Below are 21,899 nucleotides of genomic sequence, written 5' to 3'. Positions count from 1 at the left end.
GTCTGCTGGTTTTGCTTCTGCGGGGCATCTTCGGCCAGCCTTAATGCTGACTGTATAGGTTTATTGTGCTGGAGGTATGCAGGAGACTTCTGTAGAAGCTTGATGTTTCTTGATGCTGTCACCTAGTACTCTGGACAACTCACTGCTTCAGGTATGCTCTCTGCCAGATGTTTGTACCTGGGCAGCCTGTGTGGTGCACGTATCAGCTCAGTTATACTTCGGATGCGTGTAAGTTTGTGGGAGCTAATAACGCCTACTGCAGTTTTCACTAAGGAGGGTACTGTTTGGTGTGTTTGATTTATTCCTCACTTAGTGATGCAGGCCAGACTATGACAGTTTATTCTTCCATCTTTCAAGCAGCGTGGACCACGAACCTTTTTTATTGTTTGTAAAATCTCATCTTTTTCACATCTCTATTAGATTATCCAGCAGCTGCAATCAACAGCTGATATGATTTATAGTTCACAGAGCAGCCTGTCTTATCACATAACGTGTAGCTCAACTTCATGAGTTTGTTGCCAGCAGTGTCTTTTTGAGCAGCTTTCTGCCCTCACATACCAGAAGACTCACCGTGCACTCGTTTGGATGCAGTGAGTGTCTTTTTATTTGAGGCTTACTTGCAGATGATCATTTTTTTTGGTCAAGGTTTGTATCTACAGGTGGATAGCTGGAATCCTTCCTTCGCAAGCTTTCTGTAAATTAAAGGAATTTATTTCAGATATTTAGGTCTCGTTGAGTTCTTACCCTTCTTCATTCTCAGTACAGAAGTGTCCCAAAGCTACAGATCTCCCCTGCAGTGCATCCGTTCCCTGTGCCTTGTTTTGTGCTCCTGAACAGATCCTAGGACCTGTTCAGGAATCGGTACAGCTGACTCTTATGAAACTGAACTGTCTGGGTGTTGTCTCTTGCTAAAATATTATAATTGGCCAGAGCCTTGATGCCAGGAGATAATAATGGCTGGTTCTGCAAACCACATGGGTTGGTGGCCTTAGGCAGCCGGGTGCCTTTAAGCAACTGCACTGTCAGTATCTGCCTAGAAGGATGGCAGAGGCTTGCCAAGCAGTTAGGGAGCTTGCTTATTGCAGGGTGCTTGAACCTGGAGCTGTAGAATAAATGTTCCTGCTGTGCACAAACTCTGCTAGTGAATAGCTGCTTTTAACACTCACCTGGGGTTGTGTGGAGCACGAGGTTTCTTCGCCCCTTGTAGCTCCCTGATATTGAGGATACAACGAGGTTTGTACAGGTGGTATAAACCTCATGAGCTTGGCAGTTTTCTCAGCAGATTATAAAGGCTGCTGGTCGCACACTTCATAATGTATATTGCATGTGGTGAAAGCTGTCTTCTAACTTATTAGATAAACAGATCGAGACACCCGATCTGCTCCTGTGTTTGGTTAGGACTCATCATTACCTGCCTTTCCTTGCCCTGAACTTGGGTTTGTGTGCCGTGGATTTGGTGCAATACCAGCAAGTATGACTGGTATTGCAGTAAGTGGGCTCCAAAGCCAAATACTCTAAAGCAAGCCTTTCATGTCACAAGTTTCTCATAGGTTTCATAATGGTTGTATTGGGCATAACCAGTATTTGTTCAGGCTTCTCTGCTCTACATAGCTCTGCATCTCAGCGTTGAGGAGGTTAGTAAATCTGGTTCCAAATATCAGCTGGCTTCAAATGGTGGTTCATTTAACAGCTTAATTGCAAGGTGATGGCTGAATAGCAGCTATCTTCAGTTTCCTAGATGAGAGTGCTGCATCATTAGCCCTTCTGAAGTCTTGCGAAAATCTGCCTCTACTGAAAGGGGTATTGAAGCTTTAGCCATTCCTTTGGTATTGCGTATGCTTGGTTTTTACTTTGTGTTGGAGTAGTGTCTGGCTGCTTCCAGTACTAGGCGGTGATGCCTGCCATCTTAGTTAGAGTCCCTGCGTGGCTTTTTCTGCCTGTCCTGGCCTCATGACAATCAGTATTTTCCTTCTCTCCCTCTGTGCCCCACTGCCCATAGAGCAGTGTCCCCTCTCACCTGAAATGCCACGTCCCACAGGTCTCTGTGCTGTCTTGTGTGCCAACGTGTAGCCACAGGCACGCACATGTGAAAAAGACACTTTTCATACAAGAAAAACGCTGTGGAGCCTTGCGAGGTATAATCATAACGTACCCCAGAACTGTTTGAGAGGAGTGCAGGCGATGAACGGCAGCAGCTAGAGCAGCCCCTCTGGCAGGACGCTTGGCATTTCAGCTGCGTGCCTTGGCACGTGGGCACGGCTCCAGCGTTTATTCTTATGTGGGGTACGCTCTAGGTAAGCGGTCTTCTAAATACAGTAAGCCTGGGGTGGTTTTTTGTTTCCTTTTGTTCCCCCCCCTCCCTTAATGGGTTATTTTCAGTGCCAAGTAAATGGGAAGCCTTTGTTTTCCGGTGTCGCAGCCCTTCACGTATTCCCAGTGGTTCAGCTGTCTTACTCAAGACAATGTGGAAGCTGTGGTGGGCTCTGGGATCACTCTTCTTGTCCTCTAATCTGTAATGGGATGCGTATCATTGATAAAAGAAGGCTGGTGCTGTAGAGGTCATTCCATAGTACCCACAGAAGTTATATTTAGAGCTTGTTTATATCGCATTTATGTCAGAGTGAAGCTACTATTAGGAACCGCCTGCTTATTTATAAACAGCACGGCGAACGCCAGCTTCCTGCAGAGGGGCAGCCTACAACTTGGGTCCTGCGAAAAAAGTTGCAGGGAATAAGGCTTCTAAGAAAAAATATGTATATAAGTTGCAATATGCTCTTGACAGCTGTTTCATTTTGCCAGCCAGTAGCCTTGTGTAAAACTAGTTTTATGCTTCTCAAATGAAAGACACCGTAGAACAGCAGGTTTCTCTCTCCAGGACTAATGGTCTCCAGACCACGGTCTCCAGATAGCAGAAGGGGGTTTGCAAAGCACTTCCAAAAGAAGCCTGCTGGCTTCTTCCCTGCTTGTCTTTTGCTGATCTTTCCACCTAACCCTAAAAATCATTTAAAGAAAAGCAATATTTGTGTTTATCCCAATTCTTATCTAGCTGTGCATTTCAGAGAAATTTTAAAGGTCAAAACCTCTTTTTATTTTTTTTTTTTTTTTTTTGCTTCAGAATAACACTGAATAACTGGGTAATCATACAACTTATTACAGAGGGTAAATAACAACACTGTCCTTGTTTATTCAGGTGTTAGCTGTTTGGTAGTTGTTTCTTAAACTTAGATATGAGTTCAGTGTTGTGGTGGGTTGTCTTGCATTTTTTTTGTTTTGTTTTTATTATTTTATCTTATTTTTGGAAGCGGGTGTTTGAGTCCTTGCACTCTTTTATTTTTTTCATTATGGGGAGATTTAAAATATCTGCCTCGTTTGACATCTGGCCGTGCAGAGCACTGGTTACTTCTGTCTGCTATCTGGTTTTTGGTGTAGGATAAGCAAAAGAAAAGATGCCTGTGGAATTCTTCAAAACTTCTCGACTTTCCTAATGCCAAACAGTAGGTTTTTTAAATGCAGGAGAATAACAGAGAGAGCCAGAGGGGAAAATGTCACATAATGTGTATCTACACTTCAAAGGAAAAGAAGTCTGAAGTCTGTCAGTGAAGCTGTTACAAATACTCCAATAACTTTTCCATACTCTTCAGCTCTTCCAGAAATCATTCTCAGAGAGTGGCAAAATGGCCTTTGCACTCGGGATGCTGGCTGGAGAATGAATTTAATCTCTCTGGAATAATGGCTGCCTGTTTTTTAAACAAACTAGTAACTGTGAGGTTAATGTTTAAATATTTAAACGGATTTGGCATGTTGCCATTTAAGTAGAACAGTGTGTGCTTAACCCTGAGACTCAAACCGTTCCCAGCGTGGCCAAAAAAAATATGAATTGCTCAATAGTGCAGTGATCTGGTAACTTCAAAGACTATAATTTAAGGCTAATCCTGGACAAGGGTATCCTAAAAGGGGACAATTGACTCGATTTTTCCTATTGAGTTGAGGGGAAGGGAATTTTTGCAGATGGTATCGGAACTTTTTACCGAACTCTTTAGGTTAAATAAAAGCAATGGACCGTAAATCTAAATCCAGGATAAATAAGCTAGTGTGGACTCTAGCAAGAATAATCCTGAAAGATACCAATCTGTACGTAGTAATGTAAAACTCTTTGAAAACTGGGTGATGTGTTAAAGAGAACGAAATATAAAATTACCTTGTTTGGACTGGAATGCTAGGGCGAAGCAAGGGTTTGATAAGCATAGAGCTCAAACTTAATTTGGGAATCTCGGTACTTAAGGCTTGAAATGGAAAAAGCTGAAGGGACAAGCCGAAAGTAGTTGCACTGAAGTTCTTCACGTTTCTAATGCTCTTTACCTTAGCCCAGAGGACTGCGTTGCCTATCCCTGGAAGAGAAGCGGGGGCTTTGACCCCGGGACTGCATCTCTAATCCGCTTTGATTCTGACCTCAGGTTTACTGAGAACTCTGCTAAAAGCATCCCCCTCCCGGGAGCTTTTCCTGGCTGTTGTGCCAAATGATGCAAACCCCAGTTTTCTGCCAAGCATCCCGAGTATTTTCTATTAGCGGCCTGGTCGCAGCCACGCTGTGTTGGTGATGGGATGCTCTCTGTACTTGAGGGAATGATGCAGCGTACAAGGCATGCTGAGATAAGGCTGGCGGGGCAGAGACAGCTCTCTGTCCTCATCTTGCTTTGCTTTACAGTTCTCACGTGCAGGTTAAACAAGTACGTGAATTTTTCAACATGCAGAGATGCGAAACCTGACACTTTAAGAACTCTAAAATCATCATAAATCCCTTATCTTCAGGCTTATAAAACAAATATGTAAGGTTCCTAGACAGCTAGTATTTTGTTCTACCCTGATTAAGTTGTGAGGTATTTGTGTTTCGAGTACAGAAATGAAGTACTCTGGGCCACCATTACAGGTAAGTGCTTGACCTCATGTTTGCATATCCTAAAGAAAAGAAAAGTACTGCAAATGGCGAGCACAGAAGTAACACATCATGTTGTTATATTGTGACTTACGTGGCCTAAAGGGGTGGTGTCTAGGTAAGTGGATGTGAAATATGCGCAGTGCCAAAAAGCGTCCTCATGTGAGCAACATGAAGACATGAACTCTAAAACTAGTGTAAAGTACCTTTTTGGGGGGTCCATGTCAATAGTTAGAGGCAATTTTATGATGACTGAATGTATTTGAGAATTTCATTATAAATGACATAAAAATCTACATAAATAGCTGTTTCACTTGCTATTCCATGAGGGGAAGACAGATGTGCTTCTGATTGACCAGCTTCTTCCTACACGTCATTTGATGGTGGTTCAGAGGAGAAGGCCCAATCAGGCTAGAGAAAGAAGTCAGAGTTTACTTTTGAATGCTTTACAAGTACATAATAAAGTGATAATCTGTGTTTTGGCCAAGAAATAAGATACTGAATACCTCAGCTAGAAAACTTGGGGGAACATGGTGGTCGGTGAAGACTCTTCCGCCTGGTGTTTGAACTATAGCTAAGTAGAGTGAAAGCGTGTTAATCCTCATGAGGGACGTTCTCGTTAGTGAAGGGAGGCTGATAAAGGAGAAACATCTGCACACAGATCAAGGCTAAGAAGGTACATACCTCAAAGAGCAGCTCCATCGGAATGCCCTATCTTTTCAAGGAGACCCTTAGTGTCATGACCAAGTGGTAATGACATCTTTGAGCAGTGACCCAGTAGGGTCAGGTAATGGTTAGGTGATGGCCAGCTCGCTACAGTGAGGGAGGAACGGCCTGGACATGCAAGCTTCAACTGGCTATTTTGGGGTTGGTGGTAGCACATGGTTGTTGCAGGGTTACACTTATCCTAGTATCCTGCTCTGTCATGTGTGCCAGCTGAGCAACTGCAGGATTTACCACCCTGGAAAACTGGATGGAGAGTGCCTGTGGTGTTCAGGGGGTCTTTTTCCAACTGGATATCCTACTCAGTGGTTTATTGCTCTAGTTCATTCTGATTTCTGTGTTGTTTTCTTGGCTTTGCCAGTATTCTTTTCTTCCACCAGTAACGTAGTGGAGCTGCTATGTGCTCTGTCAGATGGAGTCTGAAGCATGTTGCTGTCCAGGTAACTTTTGCAGGGTTCTTCCAAAAACAGAAAAAGGCTTGGATTCGCCAAATCAGTTTGACACCTGGAAGCACTTCAATGAGCTCTGTAGCATTAGTAGAGATTATGTCATCTAGGAGCATGGGTTAGCTTAAAGACTGGTTGTTTGCTGCTCTGAGAGCAGGCATTTTATTCAGTCAGCACCTGCTAAACTCTTTGGTGATAGTATAAGAATCTTCATGTATTTTTCTGTAGGGGAAAGAGTTAAATGATGATCTTTTAAGGATGGTCCACTGTGGATGCCCCATCCCTGACAGTTCTCAAGGCCAGGCTGGGTGGGGCTTTGGGCAGCCTGGTCTGGTGGGAGGTGTCCCTGCCCATGGCAGGGGGTTGGAACTGGGTGGGCTTTAATGTTCCTTCCAACCCAAACCATTCTGTGATGATTGCATCACTTATTGTAATACTTATATATCACCAAGAGTACACACATTATGTTTTGTATATCTTAGGTTCCTTTCTTTGTATTTCAGGAAGTTACTTGTAACAATTCCTGTTTGTGTCATCTCAGTCACATATGTAAGTTCAGTTCTTATCAAACCCAACTTCCATCTAGATTTGGATGCAGTATCGACTTCTGAATGGAATTGGGGTTGAATTTAGGAAATTGAGATTTAAAACCAAAAAGAAAAGAAAAAAAATCATATTGAAATTGTTAGTTTATCCAGCATGTTTATTATCTTGTTTGGGTATGAGCTGTTAACTTATTACTATTATTCTAGTTAAATGAGTAGATTCATGCCGCTGAAAATTTCAGAAGTATTAGAGGCTGGTTTTTTGTTTTCTTTAATTTTGTGACCTCGTATGAGACTTCAAATAGTTTTCATTTCCTATGCCTTGAAAACCTAGTCACAGAATTGAATGATTTAAATATACACGGAGAAAACCCTGCTTCTTGTTCACAAAGAGAAATTCTTTTGAAATGCTTAACTCGTCATCTCTGTGCCCAAAGCCAGTAGCTTGTCTGTTTAAAACGTCGGCAGCACATGCTACTTGGATGCCTTAATTTGAATGATGAATATGTTACAGTAGAGGCTTTTTTAATACAGCTGTCATAATTTCAAATTTAAATTGACTTTGGTAAACTCTATTTGTTTGCTTATTGCAATTCTTTTATACCCTGAGGAAAGAAATATTTCAGAGGCTGAAAATAACGTATTTTACATAAAAACCCAACATTTTACATAGCTAGTGTACTTAGCTTTTTTCTTCTTCTCCTGTAATGCTGAATTAACTGGAAAAGCTACCGTAAGTAGGTGTAACAGCAAATTATGGACTTCTAGGGTAAAGGTATGATGTGGTTAAATGGATTGGAGGGAAGTCTCCAGCTTGGCTTTTTGGAAGTATCGTCTGCTTCTTTCAGTGCCTGTAGCAGACAAGAAGAGACTGCAGTTTGTGTCCCTTGAAACAGGTGAGGGAGAGCTGTTATTTCTCTAGGGGAAAAATGAGTAATTGCTTGACATGTTGTGACATGGCTTTTCCAAATGACTGTTCTTTCCTTGGGCTATCTTCAAGTAGGCTAAAACTACGTTTGTCCAAGCTGCTCTGCAGGGTATTTAATGTAAAATTGTCTCCTAGGGTAGGTGTTTGCTGTGACTTGTGGTACATGGTGAAAGGACAACGTGGGGAAACACCTGTGTGCCTTTCTCCTGGAGACTTGGAGCACAGGGGCAGTGTTTCCTCACCCTGGTGCTAGTTTAAATTACTTTTGAATTAAACTATTTAAAATTGAAATAACACGATGTTAAAATCATACAGGTAGGTTTTTCGACCTTCAGGTTTCTTGGGTTTAAAGCTGTTCTTGCCCCTCCAGCCACCCGTGGCAGGGTTTCCTGGTGCAGTGGCTGCCCAGGCTCTCCAAAAGTCACCAAGTAACAGAAAGGGAAGTCTGGCAAGGCTGGCTTCCTTTTGCTCCAGGCATGGCCAGGCAAACTGACTGCTTACTTTGCTGGACAGAGCTCTCATCCCTAGCCGTAAATACGATCTGAACCATTACAGAGAATACGTCTTTGCAAGTGCCACCTGTGAAACCTGTGAAGTCCTCATCAGATCTACTCATACGATGAATTGCTAGCACACGGCGAGCTTTGATGAGCTGCTGGCAGAGTCCAAGGGAAATTCTTTAGCTGGAGCCTATTATTGCTGCATGGCTGAATTGAGCTTTGAAAGCTGACATCTTGAGAGAGCTCTGTATAGTCCAGCTTCTGTGTTTCATTATGTTTGATTTTAATTTTTTCCCCCCTTGGTCTTGCTCTTTACTTGTCTTCTGGTGTATGGCACTGAGGAGAGCTTGTGATGACTAATCTCGGCCTGAACTCACCTCTTTTTAAAATGTTTGGGCCTTGACTTTGGTAAGAAGTTTGTGCTGATTCTTTCCTACCCCCGTGCCTGTGTATGAGATGCTACTGTATTCTCAATAACTTCCCAAATTTATTTGGGTTGCTTATAAGAAGTTGCTTACTTGTTAAATGCAGAAGCATACACTTGTATGTGGCTCTTACTCTTTATTGTTTACTACACAGTGGATAATAAGATTACTTGTAACTAAAATGTTTACTCTGGACTAAATTTAGGCATACAGCTTCAGAAAGTACAAGAATTATTTAGGAGCTGATAATCCTTGTGAGGGAGGTTTGGTAAGTTACATCAAATGATAACCGCATACTGTCATTGATTTTAATGTACCCCTGGTGTTTTAAATTTAAGAGCTAAAACAGAAGTATTAGTGGCTTCCACAATTAATGCTAAAAACATGCCAGGCTAAGAGAGAAATGCCAACAAAAACCCTGCAAGTAGTTTCCATATGTTGCTGACACATTATTTCCTGGAAGGCTGGCTGATGTGTTGGCAAAACCAGTAAAATGTGCCATTTTCTGTGGAAGTTTGGGAAGAACAATCAAGTTGCAGTTCATAAAATGGAGAGCCTGAGATAATAGGGCTCCACTTAGTGACTTTTTTTTTTTTGCATTCTCAATATCTGCGGTGATCTTTGATCTGTGATCTTTGTCACGTTAAAGCATTTTTAAAGCATTCCCCCATCTGTTGCTATCTTTAGCTAAATTAAGATCCTGAAGTAGGAGCTATCAGTGTTTTGATTTATAAATAGAAGGAAAGATCAATCAAACCTTGAAAGGTGGTAAAGGAAATCTAGTCAGCTTCTCTGTAGGAGGGGGGACCTATACCTAGAATGGGGGAAGAATAGGAATTGAAGTATTCCAAAAGGTATTTAAATATTCAGCTAACAAAGTTATTGATTTGAATGTATTATCAAACTGTAATAAATGCTGTTTTAATAGAGCTGGACTCTAGGTATGACTGACTAACCTACAAACAAGTACCCAGCACTTGAGAACAGAACCAGTATCAGGCACAGGCAAGCTGTGGACTGCTTAAAAAGCCTCAATTCGGGTGCCAGTGGGCTGCCTCGGTCTTGGTACCGTTCTCCCCTGGTGATTCAGGTGATTTGGGTCAAACGAACAGGTAGCCACGGCTTCGCCTGTACTTTTAGCTCTGCTGTGTTGTACATGTTTTGTTGTTGTTGTTTGTTTTAGTTTCATTTTTTTTAACCTTTCTTCCTGAAACAGATATGCAGGTAGAAGGACTGGATGTGGGAGTCAGGTCTGGATATAGGTCTCTGTTCACAGAAATTCCTTCTATTTTTATCTGTTCTATTTCTATTCTAGGGGCAGCTTTTGCAGGGTTGTAGTGCAACAAATAATATTTTAAATTCACAATTTCTTGGGTTGTCTACTATTTTGTTTTTAAAATGTTATTTTCAGTGTCCACAATTTTAATTCTAAAATAATTCTAGAATTATTTCTAGTTTCATGCCTGTATTTCTGCCCCTCGCATTTTTACCTGTAGCTTTCTGCTGGTGTAGAGTAGGACTAGTAACAATACTTTTCTTAGGCTTTTTGGTTACTGTTATTTCTTTTAAATATATAAAATATCTTCATCTTCTTTGCACTAAGAGGTGAAAAGTGTGAGGATTAGTGTCTAAAACAGTGGAAACTGTGACCAGAGTCAGGTGTCTGGCAGCACCAGCAAGGGTTAAGCTGTAGCCTTGTGGGCTGACATCTCCAACCAGCAGGTCCGGAGGAGTGTAAGTTGAATCTGTTTAAACATTTAACCAAATGGAGACAGTGAAACTGCTGTGAACTCTGCTCTGCACCCCTCTGTGTTTGAGCACAGGCGTATTTTTTAAACTGAAAAGGAGAAACCATTATCAGAGCTGACTAAGCCATTATCACAGGTGACTAACGTGCTGCTTTCCATTAGTCTCCCAACTTGTCCTTTCCTCAGCGAATGGAGGGAAGGAGTGCAGCAGCTTCATGGGGCCAGTGGGTGCTTAGGACTGCGAGTTCCCTTTCCCATATCATGGTCTAAATGAGCACGGGATCCGAAGCGATCACACAGTGCTGGCTGGTGCCCAGTAATGGGCTTTGAGCCAGGGGAAAAAATGCAATTTCATGATTCTTGCATATCTTGTGCCTTTCCAAACCTCAGATCAAGCTGTGATCTTGCATCCAGGTGCATGAAAAGCAAATGTGCCCTTCTCTGTTCTGCAGCCTGGGCTTCCTGACTTTCAGCTGTAAACTGGCTGTGCTTTGCCAGTGAGGTTTTAGCTGGTGAGAGCAGGTGATTTGTGTTTGCATCAGTACAGCTGCTGAGTTTTGTGCTGTGTAGGAAGTTGTTCCTGCCACTCAAAAGTATCTGAAAGTCTGCAAACACCTTCTGTCTGGAGAAGGAGCTAGAGGCTGGTATTTCTCTGTATATATTCTTTCTAAATAATCATGACAGCATTGACGTCTTGTTTCTTTCTGAATATGCTAGGTATTAAGCAGAAAGTGATCTTGTGACTCTCATGTACCTCTTATGCTTTTTTTATTTTTTTCTCTAGATGGTATTTTAAAAGTCTTCCCTGCAGTTCTGCTTTAGATAAGAACTCTTATTCAAGTACCTTTTCAGGAAGGATCTTAATTTTTCTTCCTGTGCTGACTAAAGCTTTGGTAAGACTTGAGCCAACTCCTAGGACACAAGAAACTACTCAATGAACTAGTTTGTAGATGGCAGTGTACATTTTCCACTGATGGTAGAATAAAATAGGACAGTATAAACTGGGTAGGAACTGAAATCTGTAATCCCCCCCCCCCCCCCCCCCCCCCCCCCCCCCCACACACAATTTCAGCCATCCATAGCTTTCTAAGGCTGCGTGTGTGTGAACTTGTTGGGGTTTGTATGTGTTGTGGGGAGGGCTGGTGTGAAAGCCTGCAGTCAGGAGAGTCTGGGTTGGGGTCCTCCCCAACCTTTCTCCCCTTATGCTGCTGCTGATACAGTCCTTGTAGCTGTTACTGCTGCACCTGCGTGAGCAGCTCTTATTCCTGCAGCTGCATCTCTTCAGCGGTTCCAGGCTGCCGAGGTGGTTCCTCCTTTGCCTGCTGGCTCTGCTGGACCCCAGCTGGCTCTGTGCATCTTGGTAGAGAGGTGGGATGGCATGAGAGGCCTGTCACATCTTGTGGCTCGTGTAATGTGAGATGCATGAAACTTGGCAGCCTCCCTTTGAGAGAGGTCTGGTGGCAAGACCCTGGGAATGTTCTCTGAGTTTGCATTTGGTTTCCTGCCTCATAGTGAATATTTTGAATGCATTGACCTTTTGGGGACAGGCAAGGTGAATCTCTCCAGGCTGTGGACTCCACAAATGTGGACTCTTGCACAGGGAGGTGTTGATGCTCGTGGTTGCTGATGCTCTAATTTTGGTTATCACAGTCTTTGACTTTGTTATTACATTGTTTGCTCAGGATAGAAGTTCTCCTGTAGTTGGTGTGGGATTTGAATTATTCACTGATCTAACTGTTGATTTGCATATATATTTTATATTGGATGCTTAACCCAACATATATATGCTTAGCACATATAGTTGGTGTTATTTAAAGAACTAGTATTTCATAATTCTTTTACCAGAACTGGTATGTTCTCCTCGTAGAATATAAAAGAGCTACCCTTTGTATCAAAGAATAAGACAGAGATAGGCATCTGATTCATCAAGTTATCCTAATAGTAAGCTCCAGTGTGTTACTGCACTAAAGCTGTGGCTGTGATTAGACTTGTGATTGTTTTGTCAAACAGCTTTTAAAATACACTTTTCTAGTGTGTGGTTTTATGAACAAACATGCAAGCACCTGACATATAAATAAACCTGAACACTGAGGTTTGTTTGGTTTTTCTTCTGCATGTGGATAATGATGCTAAGCAGGCTTGTTTAGGTAAGCACAGTAGGCTAGTGCTGTACCTTGTGTTCAGTCCATTCTGTGCAAAATAACTGAATCATGCTTCACTGGTAGGACAGATATCCAGAAGTTGTCTGTTAAGCTGGTGCACCAAGAGTAAAGTTGAACAGGAGAAGGCACTGATGACTGTAGCAGTTCCTACGTTAGCTAAGACTTCGTCCAGTTTCAATCAAAGCACACTTTCCAGCTTGTCTCTTTATTTTCAAGGTGCAAGCTTCTTCCAGTGGAGACTCAGGGAATCTCTCATATATTGAAGATAAAAAGCATTCCCAGCTAGTATCCTGAATGTTGCTTCTCCTATAGCATGTGCTTGGCTTGGGCTTCATTTGCGTTATTACCTAGTATATGAAACCGAAGTCTCCCTGTTGTGTATATGGAATTATTGTATTATTATTTGTATACCTCAAATAATTTTTAGGAGTGAGTGCAGATTGTCCATAGCATGTATATGGAGTTGCCAGCTTTTAATTAGAATAACTGGGGGGAGTTGAACAAAAATCAAAACAAGACAACCCTCTCTTCCCCCCCCCCCCCCCATTTTCTCAATCCTAATCTGCATGTAGACTTGGAATTCAGAGATACAATGGGGAGAAATACAGACCAGATGCTGAGCACCTACTCAGAGATGGGAGATCAACAGGGAAGACTTACACCTACAATTCTGTGATTCTACGCTTCAGAAACTGGGAGCTTAAGTAGGCAGTTGGCCTTGCTTCTGGTTTGGGTGAGGAGAAGAAGATTGTGTGAAACAGTTCAGGAGGTTTTAGTACAGTTTAATATTCTGAAAATGATTTTTTTTTTTTTCCTGCTGCCTTTCTCATCTGCTATTCTCTGCATTACGGTGATTTGTAAAAAAAAAAAAAAAAAAAAAAAATGATCAAGGGACTCAGCCTAACAATGTTTATTGATGTGGAAGACTTGTCTGACATGCTGACAACTTGATTTTTAGACCTATATGCATACCTCAGTAGAAGCTGTTTACCTGTCATGTGTTAGTTGTGAGTTTAGATTTCTCTGCTTTTTGCCTCAGGAAAAATCAGAGACCAACTGTAGGTGTTTGGCTTTGGTTAAAGACCATTATATGCAGTCAGAAATGCAGTGCCCTGGCCACAGGTCAGTCTGTGATACAGAAGATGAGAGAAGCAGAAGTAATTTGAGCACTTTGCCAACAGTACCAACTGAGCTTTGGCCTTCTACGTAAAGTTGTCCCAGTCACGGGGCCCTAGGCCCTCCTTGCTTGTGGCCTACCTGGTTTTGACTAGGAGCTTCTTTGTGGGTACAAGAAATCCAGGCCGGGGCAGCTAACTGTGTCCAGCACCATCTTGTATCCATTTTGACAGACTGGTGTCCATCAACTATTCAGAAAACTTCTGAACAGTGATAGGTCTGACTGCCAAATAGTACATGTTGTTGTGCAACTCAGAAGTCTTGGATGTTGATTAACTTTCCAGAAAATTAATTGCCAGCATTCTACATTCCAGCCCCTTCTATCCCTGCTTCTTGTGAGGCAGCTTCCTCTGGAGAAAGCTCCTCACACAGCGTTAATTGCTTGCAGTTGACATTTGTGAGGAGTATACAACCCAGGGATTTGTGCAAACACCTCTGGTATGTTTGACTTGGCCCACAGAAAACAGAAACCCGATGGTGCGTTTGAAGGAAAAAAAAGTCAAGGTGGAAACTCTTCTGTTGTAGGACTGTCCCTCAAGACCTGGTGTAGGAGGAACAGAGAGTTCAAATATTTTCTGAAATTAGAGAAATAAAAGTGGGAGCACCAGCAAATGGAAATCTTGTGTGAATGTACGTTGTGTTCAGCTCAACCTTTTTTCACTCAGCATTCAGCAATTAGGCCGATGTGTTTTCCTACCAGGAGAAGCTTCGTAACTTCTTTATTTCTTTATTTTCTTGGATTACTCAGTACTGGGTGTGTGTCTGTAGGTTGGGGTTTTTCTATTTTTATTTTTCCCACCCTGTCTAGGCAACTCATCTCAATTTAGGATTACCCAGCATTTTGGAATTTCATTTACCAGAGTACTTCAAGAAGCTGAGCTGGACGTAAAATCCTTGTTTGTGTACTGTAAATTGGTGGATTTCTAGATGGAAATCTAGAAATTGCCATGTTCTTAATGTGCTTTGAACTTGATGCCCACAGATCAAATAATTCTGTCCTACAAATTTAAACTTACTGTGATGATTTTGGGGAAAAAAAAAGTTGGTCATGGTTCACAGGACAGTTCAGTTCACTTTTGTATCAGCACTGAAGCAATTTTGGTGGTTTGTTTTTCAGCAGTCTTCATTCCTTATTCCCACAGAAGCATGCTATGAAAAGTTTAAATATGAGAATTATTTTCTTGTGTCTTTGAGCTGAAGTGCAGGAAGCAGTTTCTCATCTACGTGCTGAAGTAAGATCAGTTGTATGAAGTTACTGTAGTGCCTTTATTTGTGTTAGCCCCCTGTGGGAATTCTCCACCTGCATTACAGAGTGGTGCAATGCTTGCTGTGTGAAATGCTGGTGTTTCTGACTTACTGCTGAGGTGAATGATAGTTTCATGGCTTTGTCCTGTCAAACGACTAGTTGACCCAGCAGCCGCCATTTGCTGCTGTTATTTTTCCTCATTCGACTTCCCAGAATTAAATAATGTAGGTCAGTGACCAACATAAATCCAGAAATAATGTTCTGTCTCTGTTGCCCTCTTAGCGATGAATGTCCTTGGAGGAGCAGCCTGGAAAGCACAGCTTTGGAGAAGTTTGCACCTAGTGAAGCTGTACATCCTGTACATGCTCTCTACAGTTTTGAGCAGGAGGAGATTTGAACTTTAAGAAAATAAAGCATTTAACTTGAAAGTTTGTAGTGCCTGACCTTAGGCAGAATCTCTAGAAATTGCAGTATTTTTTTCCCACTACAATGGCTTCTTTTTTTTTCCCCCTCATGGTAGCAATGGAAGACCCCTTTATCTGTGTGTTCTCCCAGTTATTTTCTACTGCAGATCTAACTGTCTAAAGTGTAGTTTAGTCTGAGAAATAGTATTTTATAGGTTCCTGCTACACAACTGTATGTCTGATTGTAGAACGATCACTTAAAATGTACCGTGGCAGATCAGTGTCCTTTAAGTAATCACACTGCTATTACTGTTCATAAGTAATTCAGGTTTTCCTCTATCAGGCTTATAAAACTGGTGAAGTCAAAAACTAAAGGGTTAAATGTGAGGTGAGCTGTATTGCAGGCTGGGTAGTTCCTGCACAGCACCAAGTCTTAGAGGCTTCAGAGAGCCTATCCATGTGTGTGAGTGAATCATCTGATGGAGGATAGCATGTCTAATGTGTGTTCAGTCCTTGCAAGAAAAAAAAAAAAGTCTGTCAGTTATTGCAGAGTTATGACCTAATTTTATAATAAAAGTAGGGTGCAGCTTTTTACCTCTGTAGCACAGCAGCAGTACTTTCCCGGCATGTGGAGCATCCTCTGCACCCCTCAGCTCAAGGGGCAGCCGTAGCAGGAGCTGAAGCTCACTTGAGAACAGCAGGTATGGATGTGGCACCAGGTGTGTAAGGCTTCTGTCACTGCCCCTTGCATCGATTTTGGTCAGTCTTCAGATGAAATGAAAGCTAATATTCTGGGCCACGTAAAGCTTTATTTCCAGGGTGCTTGTAGAGATCTGGTTGTGTATTTACTCTTGTGGGATCTGGTTTTATCTTTGCTCTTTTGGGAAGCTGCCAAGTCAGCTCAGTAGACAAACAGGGAGAATTGTTTGCGAGGTTAGTATTTTGAAGTTGAAATAGTTTTTCAGCTATCTGAAAGCTCTGGTGTAGAGGTTTGGCTGTACTGTAGAACAAAATGTAACCTATAAAAAGCATTTGGATTTGATCTTAACTTTAAGCAACCTGTTTCAAGGAGAAGTGTTAAAGTAATGGGTTTGCACCTCTTGCATCTTAACGAAGAAATTATGATTCATTACTAGACTGCAGCATTCCTGAGCAGTCACTGAAGGACTGATGTGACACTTTCTAGGCTGTAGCATCCAGTCCCACTGTTGCCCAGTGGATGCATAACCCTCCAGAGAAGCGCTGCTGCTCCATGCTCAAGTGGAGCCCATTCCCTGGAGCCGAGGGGGTCTGCAGAGAGCAGGGTGGCTGCGCATTTGTATCCAGCCCAGATTATGCAGGTCAGACAAATAACCCCATCCTGGCAGTCTTGCAAGCAATTTGTGCCCAGCTTCCCCTTCTCTCTGGTCCTGTTCCCGTGAAGGCCAAGTGGAACCTGAGCTCTCACAAGGCTGCAGGCAGCTGTGGTGAAGTTGCACGTGGGAGTTTGTGCTTTCCAGAGAGCACTGATTGTCGTCCCCCCCGGCCTAAGAGTTGTGTAAATCAGGCTGTTTTCTCAAAGCAGCTCTACAGAACTGTCACAGCATCTTTGTTTTTGTAGCTTGTCTGCTACAGAGGTAGATGGCTATGTTTTTGCTCTGCAGGGCCAGTCCCTGTTGGATTCAGTGTTCTGAGACCAAAAATAAACAAAAAAAAATGTAAAAAGGAATAAAATATAAAAACAAACTCAAGCAGCAGAACTGATCTCACTGTGGGAAACAGTTTCCTTTGTAAGGAACATAACATTTTTTTGAATATAAAAACAATATGATAGGGTTTTTTTCCTCCCTCGAGACTACAACGTTTGGAACAATGGTTGTGAGTTGCTCAGTTAGTCCAGATGCCAGTTATGCAACATTGCAGGTGAAATATCAATGATGTTGTTAGGATTTATATGGTTTAAAAGAGAATTCAGCAATATTTGCTGAAAGTCCTCAACAACTGCTGCACCTTTAGGACTTCCAATCATTGGGTTGGAGCTGTTTCCTATTTGGCTACCAAAATATTATTTCTGTTAACCAGTTTGTTGAAGTGTTAGCAGATTTTGTTCCCATATATGTAATCAGTAGCCTTGAGTACGGAAAGTGCATAGGAACACCTGCTCTTTAATTGGCAAATAAAATCTTCAGAATTCAGTTCTGCTGTGACGCTGTTGCTGCGCAGTCCTAATTCAGTGATGGGATTTCTTATAGGGTAAGTGGAAACTCTTCTTGGCTGGCCGTGGCCGACTTTGACTGAATGATGACTTCTGCGTAGTAGGCATCTTTGAGTCTGCAAAAACTGTGAGCTGATTAAACTTCTGACCTGGTTAACTTGAGAAATCCTAAGCATCTTGACTAATAATCTGTACTGCAAAAGGATATCATGACAAGGATGCTACTTTTTCGGTCATTAGAGGATATGTTGACCTGCTTTTTTCAGGTACTTAATTGGGTTACAGATTTGTTGCACAGAATAATCCACTAGAGCTAAATAATGCTGCTGGACTTACTGTATCTTACTTCACTACAGATTATGTTGGAGGTATTCCAAATGCTCAGTAAACTAGTTCATATTGTATGTCGGTGTTAAATATAGCCGGTTGCTGAACTGTCTCTCAGTTTTAGGTGAAGATCTGAAAGGACACGTGCAGGGGAGCAGATGAGTCTCCCTATGGCCTCAACTACCTTATTCTAAGGACACAATCTTTGTACTTGCCCCAATACCAATGACGTCCATTAAATGTTGCGTAGCACTCTCAGTAGGCCTGTGGGCACAGATGCTTCATAAAATAGTTCAGGAATATGAAAAATTTCAAGTCAGCATATAACCTGAAGTAGTTTCAATGTATGCTGCCTGGCACGTTGTGGTATATTTGTTTGGCATTACAACTTGATTGTGAAGGCAAATATCTAATGCAGGAGTTATTTCAGTGGTAATGGTTAAAGCCATCTCTGCTCTGACTTGCCACGCATGACTAAGTTGCGGCTCGCTGTTAGGAAACAAGAACTGTTTTCTTTTCCCCAGAGTTATGACTGGCATTTTAGCCACCACCTTTGCCGTGTGGTGTTCTGGCTCTCGTAGAGTGCTTCTGCTATTTTTGTGTTTGCTGCTTTGTGAAGGCCTTGTATTCTTCAGTCAAGAGGAGACTAGCAGCAGACAAAAAGTCTTTGCTTAATCACAGTTTTGTAGACTTAATACTTGGAGGTGATTCTTTTGTTTAGGCCAACAGTAGCATCCTTCCTCCCCGCTCCCCAGGTTGTAGTGAGAATCCAAGGTGCAATAGCTATTCTGGTGCACTGTGCGCCTGCTTCTGGGTAAATGCACCTCTGCAATGGCAGCGATGGAGGAAAAATCAGTTTAGCTGAAATCCAGGCAACAGACAAGGTGAGCAATATTTGTAACTACTATTCAGTCCAAGAACTCAAATGCTGGATTGGGGTTGGTGAGTGTCAGGCTTGGCTGGTCCCAGCCCTGTTTGTGCTCAGCTGCTCAATCAGATCTCTCAAAAAGGAGGACTTGAACCTCGACCTTCCCAGGAAGCGTTGTAATAAATGTGCTATTGTCTTGTTTGAGTTTTAGCTCTCTGCTTTCATTTCAACCTGAAAGTCAATCCTTACTTGTACAGGAACTTAGGTTGCTGCTGGTAAAAATGCCAATTTTGTTAAAACTGGAGGGGCTTGGAGGGGAAACACACTAAAATCCCAAAAACATCTTATTGAAAAGTTTGTGGCTGTAATTTAACTGGGAAGTAATAACTTAATGTCATTTTTACAAGTTTCGAAAGTGACAGGCTGAATACTGATCTCGTGGAAAACCAGGCACACTCCTTGTTTATAGTAGCATTTGCTAAGCTAGTGATAGCTAAGTATATAATTGACCATGTATTGCAGCCGTGTACCACACCACAGTTTGAAATCCCTGTGCTGCTCGTAGCAATTAATACTGTCTTAACATGCTAAGAATGAGTGCCTGATTAAGTCCCAGCAATGGAAAGTGCCAGAATATCCAAGTGAGAGGTTTGCTGGGATTCTGACCTGCATGTTCAAATAGGTAGCTTTGGTTTTGTTTGATCATGCGCTTAATCTCAAACAATAAAATACATTTGCTTACTTGTGCTGCCTTTATAGCTAGGGTTTGTCACCGGCTTGTGTGTGCTTATCTCTTACTTCCGTGAGTTTCACCTGGCCTGGTGCTGTAAAACAGTGGGGAAAGGCGTGAATTTGCAGAACTTCCTCGTCAGGCAGTTGTACCTCCAAATACCCCAATGCTAGATCCCAGTTTTAGACTTTTTTTTCCAAATGTCTTTGGGTAACTGAGTAAAAGAGGCATTTATTTTACTTTTAAGAGAAGTCAGTGGACCAGTCTTCCACTTCTGAATGCAGAGTTCTCCCAGAACATACTTTAATAATTCCCAACTTCTGATTTTTATTTTAAAGGATGCAAAATTCTGTTACCAAGACACTGTATAAATCCATTGGAATGGCTGATTCTTCTTGCTTACAAACAACAGCCTAAACTTGGAAATAGAGACAGCAGCCTAACAGAACTTGTGCATTACTTCTGCTTACCATGGCAAGTGTCTAACATTGATTTTGATTTTTCAAATGACTTTGACTAAAGCATATAGAAGTTGCTTAGTTATAGTGCCAACACTGATGGTATTGTGTGTTCTTAGGCAAGTGGTGATATTACCAGATGAGCACTTCTTGTAATTCACTTCTAGGAGCATGTTGCACTTGTAATGTTATAAATGTTTGGGTAAAGTTGTTCCAGAAGCTTAACATCCTCTTTTCTCATAGCATGAATTAGCACGGACCCAGACTCATCAGGATGGGAAATAGCTCAAGTTACACAGGAACACTTCTAGCCTGCCTTCCTGCTCGTAGGAGCGCACCCTTGGCTTTCAGATCTTCCCACACCACCCGCTGTGGTACCGAATGTGCCAATATAGCTGGTGGGTTGGACTGAGTGCTAGGACTACGTGGCTGAAAGCACCCAGCTCCAGATGGAGCACCAGGAAAAGCCTAATTGTTACTGCGTGCCTTGTGAGAGTACTGCAAGCTGACTTGCGTTCTTGTAGTAATTTGGAAACTTGCAGATTGACTTATTTATACTAATTGCTATGGTTTTGGCTCTAATTTACCCATCACTGCACCAGTCACACTCTGTCCCCTGGTACTTTTACAGTGCACATGCAAACGGCCCTAGCCTTGTAGATTAGTAGAAGCTGCAAAATCTTGCTCTGAACCCTGTTCTGCATGTTGTAGTGTATTTCTCCTGAATCTGGGTCCACTGGCAGCTCACCTCTTGTCTTTAGAATTTGCTTGCCAAGCTCCCTTCCCTTGTTTTCCAAAGCAGTGCTTCTATTCCCACAAGCTCTTACATGTATGGTGAGGAAGGGAAAAGACTAGAGGCCTGATAAATAAACTCAAAATGAGTTTAATAGTAGTATTTAGTTCAGAGAATTCCCTAAGTCCATTAGTTTGTCAGGACCAATGTATTCTTGGGAAAGAATATTCTTGGGAAGGGCAAATATTTTGTCTGCATATCTGCTACTGACCACCCATAGAGGAAGTAGTGGCTGTGGTTAACGTCATTTGACCTAGTGTAGCAGGTCATAAATGTAAAGAACTTCTTGCCACCAGGAAGCTTACAAGCCTGAAGAATATATGTTCTGAACATATGAACCCTGCCTCCAGAGTTACAGAATGTAAATTTTTGAGGACTAATGTTAATTTATGTTACAAATTGTTATATGCTATAGTTAAGCCTTAGAAATGTCTCACTTTCTGTGAAAGACACTTTTAGACTCTAAATGTGGATACGAAGCAGTATTTGAAGCTGATCTAATGGATTACTGAAGTGAAAATCAGCTTTAAAATAGTTAAATCAGAAGTATATTTTTGTATATGTTCTAGTTAATGGTGGACTGAGCAAACAGAACTCTATCCGTACATGTACACATGTATATGCAACTTAAACTCACTTATTGATTTTTCTATTTGGTCTCAAAGCTACTTTTATTTTTCTTGGAGCTTCTTAAGCATTGATTATATCAAGGTTTACTTAGCCATATCTCTTGTGTTTTAAATGTTGACGTATTAGCAATCCATACTGTAAGCTAAGATGTCATTCTTTAAATTCTTGAGACCTGAGTCTTGCTAGTTGGCATAGTGGAGTTCCCCACTTTCTGTAGTGCAAAGGCTTTTGAAAGAGGTAAGAATGCTTTTTGCACCTCAGCTAATCCTAAGCAAAATGGAATCTCTTAACTTCTTGTTGCATGACTAGGTGAGCAAGCTGTATTGTGTGTTATGGGTTTGTCTCCAAACAAGTAGAAACTAGTTTATGTGTGTCAAAACAACGGTGAAAGCAAAGCGCGCAAGCATTTTTCAGAAGTTGATTCTGTGATTGACTTAAATCAATGGAAAAATATTCAGGAGAGGTTCTTGTCCTGCCTCCAGGGACAACTTTTGTGGATGAACTCTTGAACCTGTCTTCCATTTCATAATGGAGCATTAAAATAAGGGTGCTACAATTGTTCATGCGTCTGTGGGGACTGAATAATAGTGGGTGTGCAAAGGATCTAGACCAGCCATAAGGAACTGGGAGAGTTTAAGCAGGAGCTGTCTAGTCCAGCATTTC

General features: G+C 41.8%; 1 protein-coding gene across 6 annotated transcripts in view; it reads left to right on the top strand.

The window, feature by feature from the left end:
* MTUS1 (microtubule associated scaffold protein 1) overlaps positions 1–21,899 on the top strand; it is a 115,020-nt gene that overhangs the window by 4,165 nt on the left and 88,956 nt on the right. The window contains exon 1 of one of the 6 annotated variants that reach the window (XM_080589582.1): positions 10,766–10,888. The exons of 3 other annotated variants lie outside the window; for them this stretch is intronic. The gene's annotated coding sequence lies outside the window, so the exon portion shown is untranslated. Of the gene's footprint in view, positions 1–10,765; positions 10,893–19,693; positions 19,830–21,899 lie in introns of those variants that run through there. 2 more of the 6 variants (XM_080589581.1, XM_080589580.1) reach the window with 2 other exon arrangements.

Source organism: Anser brachyrhynchus, assembly GCF_964034855.1.
Source record: "Anser brachyrhynchus genome assembly, chromosome: 4".
NCBI classification, from domain to species: Eukaryota; Metazoa; Chordata; class Aves; order Anseriformes; family Anatidae; genus Anser; species Anser brachyrhynchus.
The sequence above is the reverse complement of the archived record's forward strand: the minus strand, read 5'-3'. Positions and strand labels throughout refer to the sequence as shown.